Source organism: Canis lupus, chromosome 5 (assembly GCF_048164855.1).
Source record: "Canis lupus baileyi chromosome 5, mCanLup2.hap1, whole genome shotgun sequence".
NCBI classification, from domain to species: Eukaryota; Metazoa; Chordata; class Mammalia; order Carnivora; family Canidae; genus Canis; species Canis lupus.
In genome coordinates, this window is record NC_132842.1 from 50795969 (window position 1) to 50808759 (window position 12791).

At 36.5% G+C, this 12791-nt stretch overlaps 3 long non-coding RNA genes across 6 annotated transcripts in view; 2 read left to right on the forward strand and 1 right to left on the reverse strand.

Annotated features, from left to right (window-relative positions):
- The window catches only part of LOC140633699 (uncharacterized), a 69572-nt gene that overhangs the window by 44380 nt on the left and 12401 nt on the right, over positions 1 to 12791 (forward strand). The gene's annotated exons all lie outside the window — the stretch shown is intronic.
- The window catches only part of LOC140633698 (uncharacterized), a 59930-nt gene that overhangs the window by 31060 nt on the left and 16079 nt on the right, over positions 1 to 12791 (reverse strand). The window lies entirely within an intron of this gene.
- On the forward strand, positions 513 to 5128 carry LOC140632980 (uncharacterized). The gene is made up of 3 exons (XR_012030617.1): positions 513 to 3386; positions 4680 to 4711; positions 4872 to 5128. It is a non-coding gene; the product is annotated as an uncharacterized lncRNA (long non-coding RNA).

Consider the following 12791-nt stretch of genomic DNA (forward strand, 5'->3'; position numbering starts at 1 on the left):
AGCTGCAAGACACAATCTGAGGAGGTGTACTTTAGGGAAACCCAAAGTGAGGAGGGGAGATAACACAAGGACCCTAGAGGAATTTCAAGACACTGGCACTTTTACCTATAGTAAACATTAAACAGCACAATTCCTAGCCAGATAATCACAACAACTCACACAAAAGTCTTATTTAATTCAAAGCCTGTTATCTGATGTAAAGATGTCTGGCTTTCAACAAAGAGGTCACATGCCATTCCGAAAGATAAGGCAAAAGCACAAGAAACAAGGAAATCATAAAAACCTACTCAGATATGGCATAGGTGTTACAATTCTCAGAAAGGTATTTAATTTTTTTTTAATTCCAGTGTAGCAAACATACAGTGTTATATTAATTGAAGGTGTACAATATAAATGATTTGTTAATTCCGTATGTCATCCTATTTTCCGACTCAAAATTTATCCCAGTGTCTAAAAGAAATAAAATATTTTTTATATCTTTGAGAATTAGCATCTTTTTTTTTTAATTTTTATTTATTTATGATAGTCACAGAGAGAGAGAGAGAGGCAGAGACACAGGCAGAGGGAGAAGCAGGCTCCATGCACCGGGAGCCCGACGTGGGACTCGATCCTGGGTCTCCAGGATCACGCCCTGGGCCAAAGGCAGGCACCAAACCGCTGCGCCGCCCAGGGATCCCAGAGAATTAGCATCTTTTTGAAGACTTTTTGCATGATGTTAAGTGTAATATCTAATTCCAATCACCTATTTCCCCCATCCCACCCCTCACCCGCCTACCTCCCCTCTGGTAACCATCAGTTTGTTCTCTATAGTTAAGAGTCTGTTTCTTGGTTTGTCTCTCTCTCTCTCTTTTTCCCTTTGTTCATTTGTTTTGTATCTTAAATTTCACATATGAGTGAAATCATATATGGCATTTGTCTTTCTCTGTCTGACTTAATACTCTCTAGCTCCATTTATATAGTTGCAATGACAAAACTTTATTATTTTTTACAGCTGTTATTTCATTATATATATAATTTATATATTTTTTATGGCTAAGTGTCATTTCATTATACATATAATTTATACATAATCAGTCAATGGGACACTTGGGCTGTTTCCCTCTTTCCCCTCCTAGATATTTTATTCTTTTTGGTGCAGTTGTAAATGAGATGGCTTTCTTAATTTCTCTTTGTGCTGCTTCGTTATTATTGTATAGAAATGCAACAGATTTCAGTAAGTTGATTTTGTATCCTGTGACCTTACTGAATTCATTCATTAATTCTAGTGCATTTTGATGGAGACTTGGGGGGTGTTCTTATATATATTATTATATCATCAGCAAGTAGAGTTTTACTTCTTCCTTACCACTTTGGGTGCCTTTTATTCATTTCTCTTGTCTCATTGCATGTGGCTAGAACTTCCAGTACTATGATGAATAAAAGCAGTGAGGGTGGACATTCTTGTTTTGTTTCTGGCCTTAGGGGAAAAGTTTTCTGTTTTTCCCCATCGAAGTTGGGTTTTATATAAGGCCTATATCATGTTGAGGTAGGTTCTCTCTAAATCTACTTCAGCAAATGTTTTTATCGTGAATGGGTGTGCTTTGTCAAATGCTTTTTCTGGATCTATTGAAATAATCATATGATTTTTATCCTTTTTATTATTGATGCGATGTATTACATTGTGAATATTGAACCACCCTCACATTGTGGAAATAATCTTACTTGTTTGTAATAGATGATTTTTTAAAGTATTGTTCAATTTGATGTGATAAGATTTTGTTGAGGATTTTCACATGGATGATCATCAGAGATTCTGGCCTGTAGTTTTCTTTTTTGTGACATCTTTATCTGGTTTTGCTGTCAGGGTAATGCTGGCTTCACAATTAATTTGGAAGCTTTCCTTCCTCTTCTGTTTTTTGGAATATTTTGAGAATAGGTTTTAACTCTTCATTAAATGTTTGATAGAATTTATCTGTCAAGCCCTCTGGTCCTGGAATTTTTTTTCACTGGGAGTTTTCTTATTATTGATTCAATGTTATTGCTAGCAGTCATGATTTTCAAATTTTCTCTTTTTTCCCGCTTCAATGTTGGTATATGTTTCTAGGAATTTATTCATTCCTTCTAGGTGTCCGATATGCTGGGGTTTAATTTTCATAATGTTCTCTTATAATTCTTTGTATTTCTTTGGTGTCTGTTGCTGTTTCTCTTTCATTTCTGATTTTGTTTGAGGCCTCTTTAATTTTTTTAATGAGTCCGGCTAAAGAGTTATCATTTTGGTTGATCTCTTCAAAGAACCAACTACTGATTTCACTGTTCTATTGTTTGTTTTCTTAAATTTCTATATGATTTATTTCTGCTCTACTATTAATTATTTCCTTCCTTCTGCTAGCTGTCCTTTTTCTAGCTCCTTTATGGGTAAGGTTAGGTTGCTTGAGATTTTTGCTTCTTGAGGTAGGCCTGTATGGTTATAAACTTCCCACTTAGAGCCACTTTTGCTGAATCCCAGATATTTTGGACCATTTATTTTTCATTTTATATTGTTTCCATGCAATTTTTTATTTCTTATTTGTTTTTTTTTGTTGTTGTTGTTGTTGTTGTTTTGTTTGACTCATTCATTGTTTAGTAGTATGTTATTTCGTTTGTGTATATTTGTGTTCTTCCCAGATTTTTTTCTTGTGGCTGATTTCTAGTTTCATAACATTGTGGTCAGAAAAGATGCATGGTATGACTTTGATCTTTTTTTAACTTGTTGAGACTTGTTTTATAGCCTAATAAGTGATCTATTCTGGAGAATGTTCCATGCACACTTGAAAAGAATGAGAATTCAGCTGTTTTAGGAAGGAATGTTCTAAATATATCTGTTAAATCCACCTTTTCCAGTGTGTCATTGAAGGCCACTCTTTCCTTGTTGATTCTCTGTTTGGATGACCTATCAATGTAAGTGGGGTGTTAAAGTCCCCTACTATTACTGTATTCCTACCGATTACTTCCTTTATGCTTGTTATTAGCTACTTTATGTACTTGAGTACTTCCACATTGTGTACATAAATATTTACAATTGTTATATCTTCATGTTGGATTGTGCCCTTTATTATTATATAGTGTCCTTCTTTGTTTCTTGTTACAGTTTTTGTTTTAAAGTCCATTGTGTCTAATATAAGTATTGCTACCCTGGCTTTCTTTTCACTTTCATTTTTTTGTTTTGTTTTGTTTTGTCTTAAGTATTTTATTTATTTATTCCTGAGAGACAGAGAGAGAGAGGCAGAGACACAGACAGAGGGAGAAGCAGGCTCCATGCAGGGAGCCCGACGTGGGACTCGATCCTGGGACTCAGGATCATGCCCTGGACCGAAGGCAGGCGCTAAACTGCTGAGCCACGCAGGGATCCCTTCCCTTCCATTTGAATGGTAAATGCTTTTCGATATCCTCACTTTGCATCTGCATGTCTTTAGGTCTGAAATAAATTATTGTAGGGAGCATTTAGATGGGTCTTCATTTTTGTATTCCATTTTGTCACCCTATGTCTTTTGATTGGAGCTTTTAGTCCATTTACATTCAAAGTAATTACTAATAGGTATGTATTTATTGCCATTTTGTTAGTGGTTTTATGGTTGTTTTTATAGTTCTTTTCTGTTCCTTTCTTGCTCTCTTCTCTCATGGTTTTCTGACTTTATTTAATGATATATGTGGATTCCTTTCTCTTTATTCTTTGTGTATCTGTTACTGGTTTTTGATTTGTGGTTATCATTAGGTTTCTATACAATATCTTCTGCATGTAGCAGTCTATATTAAAGTTGATGGTCACTTAAGCTTGAATTCATTCTTTACTCTTCTCCCAATGTTTTAGGTATATTGTGTCTTACTTTACATCCTTTTGTTTTGTGAGTCCCTTGATTTTTTTTTTTATAGACACTGATTTTTACTGCTTTTGTGTTTCCTACTTTTCTTACTCCGACTTAAGGTATTTTCTTCCCACTCAGAGTGTCCCCTTTCACAATCCTTACAGAGTTGGTTTAGTGGTGATGAATTCCTTTAACTTTTGATTGTTAATTTTATAATCTCTCTTTTTCTGAAGGATAGCTTTACTGAATAGAGTATTCTTGGTTGCATGTATTTTTCTTTAAGCATTTTGAGTATATCATGCCATTCCCTTCTGGTGTGCAAAGTTTGTGCTGAAAAATCTGCTGATAACCTTATGGGGTAATAACTATAACCATCTTCTTTACTCTCGCTGCTTTTAAATTCTGTCTTGATCACTAATTTTTGCCATTTTAATAACTATGTGTCTTGGTTTGGACCTCCTTGGATTGATTTTTGTTGGGGAATCTCTGCCTCCTGGCTGTGAACTTTTGTTTTCTTTTCCAGATTTGGGAAGTTTTCAGTGATTATTTCTGCACATAATTTTTCTAACCCCTTTTCTCTCTATTCTTTTAGGATCCTTATAATGTGAATGTTATTATACTGATGGAGTCACGGAGTTCTCTAAGTCTATTCTCATTTTGCATAGTTTCTCTCTCTCTCTCTCTCTCTCTCTCTCTCTCTCTCTCTCACCTGCTTAGCTTGATCACTTTCCATTTTTCTGTCCTCCAGGTCATCGATTCATTCTTCTGCTTCCCTAGTCTATTTATTTCATCTAATTTATTTTTTTATTTCATTTATTGTGTTCTTCATTTCTGATTACTTCTTTTTTATCTGTTAAGGGTCTCACTGATGTCCTCCACTCTTAAGTTTGGTGAGTATCTTTTTTACTATTATTTTTAGATCTCTATCAAGCATATTACTTACTTCTGTTTCACTTAAGTCTCTTGTGGTTTTGTTCTGTTCTTTCATTTGGAACATATTCCTCTGTTTCTTCATTTTGTCCAACTTTTGCATTTATTTCTCTGTGTTAGGAGAGTCAGCTACATCTCCTGCTCTTGAAAGTAGCGGCCTTGTGAGGATGAGGTCCCATAGTGCCATGCAGTACAGTGTTTCCTGTTTACTGGAATCTGGCATTTCAAGAATGTCTCCTATGGGATCCCTGGGTGGCGCAGTGGTTTAGCGCCTGCCTTTGGCCCAGGGCGTGATCCTGGAGACCCGGGATCAAATCCCACGTCGGGCTCCCGGTGCATGGAGCCTGCTTCTCCCTCTGCCTGTGTCTCTGCCTCTCTCTCTCTGTGTCTCTCATGAATAAATAAATAAAATCTTTAAAAAAATAAAAAAATAATAAAAAAAAAAGAATGTCTCCTATGTGTGTTGCTTGTACCCTGCTGTTGGGGCCAAGCCACTTTTTCTTCAATCTAGTCATCTGCAATTATTCTTTCACACAATTGAAGAATAAAGAATATACATAAAAAATGCCTTCGATGGTATCATTAGTGGACTGGAAATCGCCATAGAAAGTATCAGTATGGGACACCTCGGTGGCTCAGTTGTTGAGTGTCTGCCTTTGACTCAGGGCGTGATCCCAGTCCGAGGATCAAGTCCCACATTGGGCTCCCTGCTAGGAGCCTGCTTCTCCCTCTGCCTGTGTCACTGCCTCTCTCTCTCTCTCTCTGTGTCTTTCATGAATAAATAAATAAAATCTTAAAAAAAAAAGAATGGATGAATCAGTATGGAAGTGTTGAATCACCGTATTGTACACTTGAAACTAATATTACACTGTAAACTAACTAGAATTTAAATAAAAACTTTGTTAAAAAAGAAAAATAGAATCAGTATGCTTGAAGATAGGTCAAGGAGTAATACACTCAGAGCTAGGTCTAAGCATTGGATAGTCCACTTTTTATTAAGAGCCCAGTAAGGTGTCCCACCACTACCTAGTAATTTCCAGGGAAGAACCATTACCACTTCTAAACAAAAGTGATAATTCAAAGGAGTAAACAAAGTAAAATTGGGCATTTAAATGCAATCATTACATAATCTCTGAAACTTTTATTAGGCATTATTAATTTTATGGAAATAATGTTATATTATCTCTTTTGGAGTATATTTGTATTACAAACTTTATACAATTGTGGATTTAAAGCATTGCCTCCAATGAAGGAAATAACAGACCCTAGGGAGAAAATTAGAGATGGAGGGCTTTCTTATTATACCTAGAATTACAAAAAAAATAAAATAAAAATAAACCTAGAACTACAAGAGCAGAAGATAGCAATACCAGGAAGGTGAGCAATAGGATAGTGTGCAAGATAAGGGGTGGGGTGAATGATGGAGACTAAAGAGCCAGGGCTTCTGTAGTATCAGGACAACTTCATTAAGTTTTACATCCAAGTGTAGGAATAACCTGGAGAGAGTTTCAGGGAGATTATAAGTTCAGAAAAGAGAAAAATCAGATCCTGTGTGAAAAGGTTACATAAATTTGGATTGTTCAAGCTGAGAAAATAGATGGCAATGAATATTTTAAACATCAGTAAGTAAAAAGAAAATGGTGACCAGCTGGTCTTTTTCTAGATGAAAGAATTCAGGAAAAGGCTTTAGAGTATAATGTAATAGATTCAGAGTATATATTGTTACACATTTAAATGGGCTGCCAGAGAATTGTGGAAACAGAAGCAATTCTTATTAACTGTGGATGATTTCATCTTTTACTAAAGGCCAGAGTATATACTTAAAATTAGATCTCAGACCTTGATAAGAAGATTTGTCCTGGCCTGCGTTCTTTTAACAGTTTGCTTTTATTTCATAAAAAAACAATTGCCAACTAATTTGTTCATTTGTCAAATGCAAATAGAGTAAAACCTCTTTCCAAAACCATTCACTTCAGTATCCGTTTCATAAAGAAGCCAGCCCTTTTTAGATCCCATCCAAAGAGTGTGTCAATACTGACAAATCAAAGGACTACATTATAAGAGGTTCTTATCTATTAAGCATTCTATGGCACACACAACTCCAGGATGATGACACTGTGTGCCTGCACTGAAAACACCTTACTCATGTAAATAGAGTCACTACTTTGTTAAGTTCTTTGAAAAGAGAAAATGGTTTTTTAACAGATAACCAGTCCCTATTTCACAACATTCAGTTGACTCACTTTCTAGACAAGCTTCAACTATAATATTGCTTTGGTGTGTTCAAAGGACCAATAATTTATTCAGTAAGTGTTGAGGATAACTCTGTTTCTTACACAAGATGAAGAGGTAGAAGATACATAGACCTGCTCAGGTTTCACCTAGTGACTTGGTTTCTTAAGAAACTGTTCATCTTGGTCTTTGTCACTCTTCTAAAATTGTTGAAACTGGAAGGCCCATTTCAGTTAACTAAGTAATTATTTCATATAGAATCCAAGTGTTTTTCAAAATCAATGATGTTTCATTTTTATATACTACCCAGACATTAAAGTTATTAACCTCAAATCAATACCAGTCTTATAAATATATCTTAAGATTCTTAGCCAGTTTTCTTAAAATCACAAATTCTGATAAAATGGACAATTGTGAAAGTTTTACAAATCTTATGCTTGGCTCAAAATCTATTCAAGCCTTCCCCTTCCACTGTAATGAGAATGATATATCAAAAGGACAGTAAAAGTGAAAGAAGATCACTAAACTTGAACATGAAGCAAAAGATAAGATTTATGAAATTTTCATAAACACTACAAGAAGCATTGACTGAGAACAAATGATGATGAGAGGCAATACCTGGAAAAAATATGTAGAAGTAATTTCAGGAGAGTTTAACTGAACGTTCATCATTGCTGTCTATAGCTATATAGTGGCAAGTGAAGGATAGTAACAGTAAATCTAGCTTTATTTACCATATTCTCAAAAACAGTCTTAAAGAAGTACTAGGACATTGACTGCTTATAATAAATAGGCCACACTTTGAGAATGCACAGGGACTGAGATACCTGTTAATTTTGCTCAGATTATTTAAACTGTAGTGTTCCCCTATTGGGTAGTACAGATACCCCAGCATGGCCAACAATTGCCACTGCTGAGTTAACTAGATACTAACTTCAAACCTACACTTACCCAGAATACACGAAGACAAGCATGTTTAAATTAAATCTTGTTTTGGAAATAGATATAATAGACATAAATTAAAAACAAATTAGCCAGCCATAACAAAGTAACCACCTAAATCAATTCTTCCAAAGGTGATTGAACAACATGAAATAACAGACAGTACACAATGAAGGGGATTCTTATTTCCCATCCCTCCCCTGCTGCTCTGGGCCTGTTTCTTCATGACCTTTACTGGAGTTGTTGTTAGACTAAGGATCCGCAAAGAAACTTCAGGCTTTAAAATCCCATGGCCATAGACACTGCTGTACTAAAATAACTAATATTTTTTCAGGGTTTTGTCACTTACACACTGACTCCTTACAATAATCATATGAGACAAGAGTTACCCTCTCCTCTCTATTAATGAGTAAATGCAATTGAGGAAAATAAATTAAGGAAGAAGGTGGCCAGGGTCCAAGGGTTTATAATTGTAAAGATAGGACTCGAACTCAAAACCAATGATGTCAAATCGCATGTACTTCTCAATACCTCACTCTGCATACCTGGCATCTCAATAATAATACAGGATACAATTTCAAAGCCCTGAAGTGATCCCTAAAAATGCTAACCAACGGAAGGAGGGTTAGCTAACCCTTCAGACTCTGTGTATGATCAAGACTGTAACTTTTCTGTGAGAATACATACTCATGGATGGAAACTCCCCCCAACCTTATTTTTTATGTAAAACCCAAGTTTGTTTACACTCCCCATTTCAGTGGCAATCCTATCATTGTCCTTTATTTCACATTTTCACTTCTCAAGACACTTAACAAAATGTACCAATTCTGTTGACTTACTTTCCACTCATTTAAAAGAAATATTGTACATAAAGTGTTACATAAGTTCAGGTGTACAACTTAGCATAATGTATCAACTTGTCAATTCACTATGTTTATCTCAAGTATAGACACATCTGTCCCATTATATCTCTATTACAATACCTTTGGCTTTATTTCTTATGCTCTGCTTTTTATTTTTGTGACTCACTCATAACTGGAGGCCTGTATCTTCCTCCCCTCTTCACCCATTTCTCCCAACCCCCCACTCATCTCTCTGGCAACCACTCATTATTCAACCCATAACAATCTGGCCTCTATCCCCACTGATCCAATAAAACCTTTCACATAAAGACTATCTTTGAGCAGTTGACCCCAAATTTTTATATTCATCCTTGACCTCCACGTTTGACGACTGATGTGACATTGTCTCAAATTCTGATGTCCAAAATCTTCCAGTTTATCTTCTTCCTGTATTATCCAAATAAATGGCTAAATGCACAAGTTACACAAACCAAAAGCCTTAGAGGCATTCTTTTCACTCTGCCTCAGCCCTCCTAACCAGCCATCACTAAATCCTAAAAATTTTATGAATCATTCCTTTCTCTTTATTTTCACTATCATAACATTAGAAGTCTTAGCTACTATTGTCTCTTCCTTGTACTACTGCAGTGGTTTCCTAATAGGTACCTAATACTGCTCTCAATATCCTCAAACAAAAGGCCAAAATGTCCTCTTAAAATGCAAGTCTTACTACACTCATTTTTCTTTAAGTATGACCACATTTTCCTATTCGTCTTAAGACACAAACAAATCCCCCTATTACCTACAGTGCTGCCTGATTTGACCCTTACCCATCTCTCCAACCTCCATTTATACGACTCTGTTTCCTCTCACCCTTTCCATTCCAACCACATTTGTCATTTCGTTGTTTGTGCCATGCTCATTCTTAACACAGGACCTTTGTACTAGCCATTCTTTTGTCCCAGGAAGCTCTTTTGTCTTCATCTAAGTACTTAATACCTACATGTTTTTATCTCTCAGTGATAGTCATGTGCATAGACTATTGCAAAGACAATAGAGGAAACATAGAACCTATCCTGGGAGGAAACCCAAGACTTCCAAAAAGTCCTAGGCCTCCAGTCTGATACACAAAGTAGCTGAGTCAGGTGAAGAGGTAAGAACAAGTATTCCTGGCGAGAGAGGAATACAGGTAATGGAACAGAGGCAGTGGTGCTGTTAGGGCCACAAGTTAAGGTAGGGGTTGAAAGAAGTTGCAGACTTAGAGGGGCTCACTTTACATGGGGCTAAAGGGGTTAAACTGTGTTCTGTAGCCTATGAGGAGGGGTTCTTAAAGGGTTTCAAGAAGGGGAAAGTATAATAGATTTGCCTTAAGTTTGGTGAGCTACCAATGGGCACCACTTAGTTAAAGAAGCTCGACTTAAAGCCTCAGTTTAGTAACACTCAGATCTTTGTCATTCCACAAACCTAGAGTATCAGTGTAACCTGAGGGCTTGTTGACACACAGATTGCCAGACCCTACCACCAGAGCTGGAATGGGTCTGGGTTGGGCTCAAGAATTTGTATTTCAGGGGATTCCTGGGTGGCTTAGCAGTTTAGTGCCTGCCTTTGGCCCAGGGTGTGATCCTGGAGACCCAGGTTCGAGTCCCACATTGGGCTCCCTGTATGGAGCCTGCTTCTCCCTCTGCCTGTGTCTCTGCCTCTCTCTCTCTCTCGGTCTCTCTCTCTGTCATGAATAAATAAATAATAAAAAAATAATTTTTATTTCATATTAAGTTTTCAGGTGCTATTGATACTGTTGGTCCAAGGTCTATGCTTTGAGAATCAGTGCATTAAATCCTATCACTTAATAAATTAAATATAGGGCAGTTCAAAGAGGTTTGGATGTAAAAAGAAAGAAACCTCAGCCACAGTAACAGCAAAACAATGGGTAACATAAGAATCCTTTATATTTAGTTGGGGAGCATTTTTTTTCTTTGCAGCAAACATGACCTTAGTCCTTGCATTTCATTCCCTTACTTATAAAATATGGAACCAGATGAGTTCTAACATCTCCTCCAGTTATAAACTTCTATAATCCCACAAATCAAGTTTTTAAATTGTATTTTGCTAAGGTTTTTGTTAGATTACTTGTTACTCCTTAAATATATATGTAAGTACAAATAAGGTGACAACAGTCTAAGAGATTCCTGGAAAGTGGATTAGAGTTAAGACTGGGATATTATTCATGACTGACTAAAAGAGGCTGGACCATCATATTAAACACACATATTATCAAGGATGGTCATCAGTGAAATACCAAGACAAAATTGTGATTTGCTAAAATTCTTGAATTTTGAAATATTTAAAAATTCAATCTTTTGAGGCATCGTTCTAAATGATTCTTCACCTGAAACAGAATCCAAATGTTATCTTCCCTTAACCAAAGATCTCAATAGACTTCTTCACTGTCTTATTAGCTAAGATTCCCATGGTGAGACAAATTTTTAAGTACTATGCAAATCCTAAACAACGTCCAGAATCTGTGTAGTATTATTGGGTCATTTTCTTTCCAAAAGCAACATCAAAAAAATGTTGTAATAAGACTATATAATAGCAATTTTCTTATTTTTTTAAAGATTTTATTTATTCATGAGAGACACAGAGTAGAGAGAGAGAGACAGAGAGGTAGAGACACAGACAGAGGGAGAAGCAGGCTCCATACAGGGAGCCTGACATGGGACTCGATCCCAGGTCTCTGGGCTGAAGGCAGTGCTAAACCACTAAGCCACCAGGCTGCCCAATTTTCTTTTTCTTTTTTTTTTTTTTTTTTTTGTTGTTGTTGTTGTTCAGTTTCACTACCTTGAAATTGATTAAGACCTTCATACTTTGTTAAATTTTTATTTCTTACTGATTATGTATTGGGAATTAAGTTGTATCCAGTGTTATCACTGTCAGTTTTGATTTTTCTGTCCTCTACATAATTATGTGTTAATTACATTAACATTTTCAGCTAGATTGTAAACAAATGATAGTAACCTTATTATAGCTCTAAAATTTGAAAAAAAAAAAAAAAAAAAAAAAAGCTGCAGGACCAGAGAATCTCAGATGACCTAGGAGACTGGAACCAGAGGCCCAAGAACAATGAGTTCTCTCCCTTCCTCTCTGATCTGTGCTATTCTTTGTGCAACTTCATGCTGGCCTACTGCAGGAAGGCTTTCTCCATACTGTAGGAACATGGCCTCAGGCTACTTACTAACTCAATAGGAAAAAGAGTTTTCTCCTCCAGCTTTAATCAAATGTGTAGGAAGGGACCCAGACTGTCCTTGGTTAGCTCACATGCCATCTCTTGGTCCAATCACTTTAGCAAAGGTAACATAGGATTATGATTAGCCCATTTTAGGTCATGTACCACACTTAAACTGGTTAAAGTGTCCAAAGAGGAAGTACCTTGGTTGATAGCATCCTTGTTACACTAGAGAAGTCAAAGAAACAGGATATTTTCTCAAATACATAAAACAATGTGTCCACTACTATTCTATTACTACTGCAATGTAACAAGACATCCCCAGGATGACTAGCCAAACAGTAGATTTTGGCCATGAGCAATTATTCTCTCCATATTTAGTCTGTAATGATAGAATAACAAGCCTTATTTCAAGCAGATCATGTCCTGTGGAGACCTGTGAGAAACTCTGGGCTGCAGCTCCTCTGGGTACTGACTCCATGATGGTAACGTAAAGGTGCAGCAGCTTCCAGAAACAACAGTTCTGACTCTCTCCTTTCCCTCAACAGCTTCTACTTCTCTCCAAACAGGCACATTGCTCAGTGAAATTCTTCTCCCAAAGGGAACTTCACAGGTAGTTCACCCTAGAAGTGGGCTGGGCTGGCAATAACAATGCTCCAGAACTCTTTTGATGGATTTGTTCAAAGTGCCCCAGGATTGGGTTTGCAAAGCCTGCCCATGAAATACACCTGGTGTCACAACTTAGCTGCCTCTACAGCATTCTCTTACTGTGCCCTGAGAAAGGTACAGATTCAGCTTCTT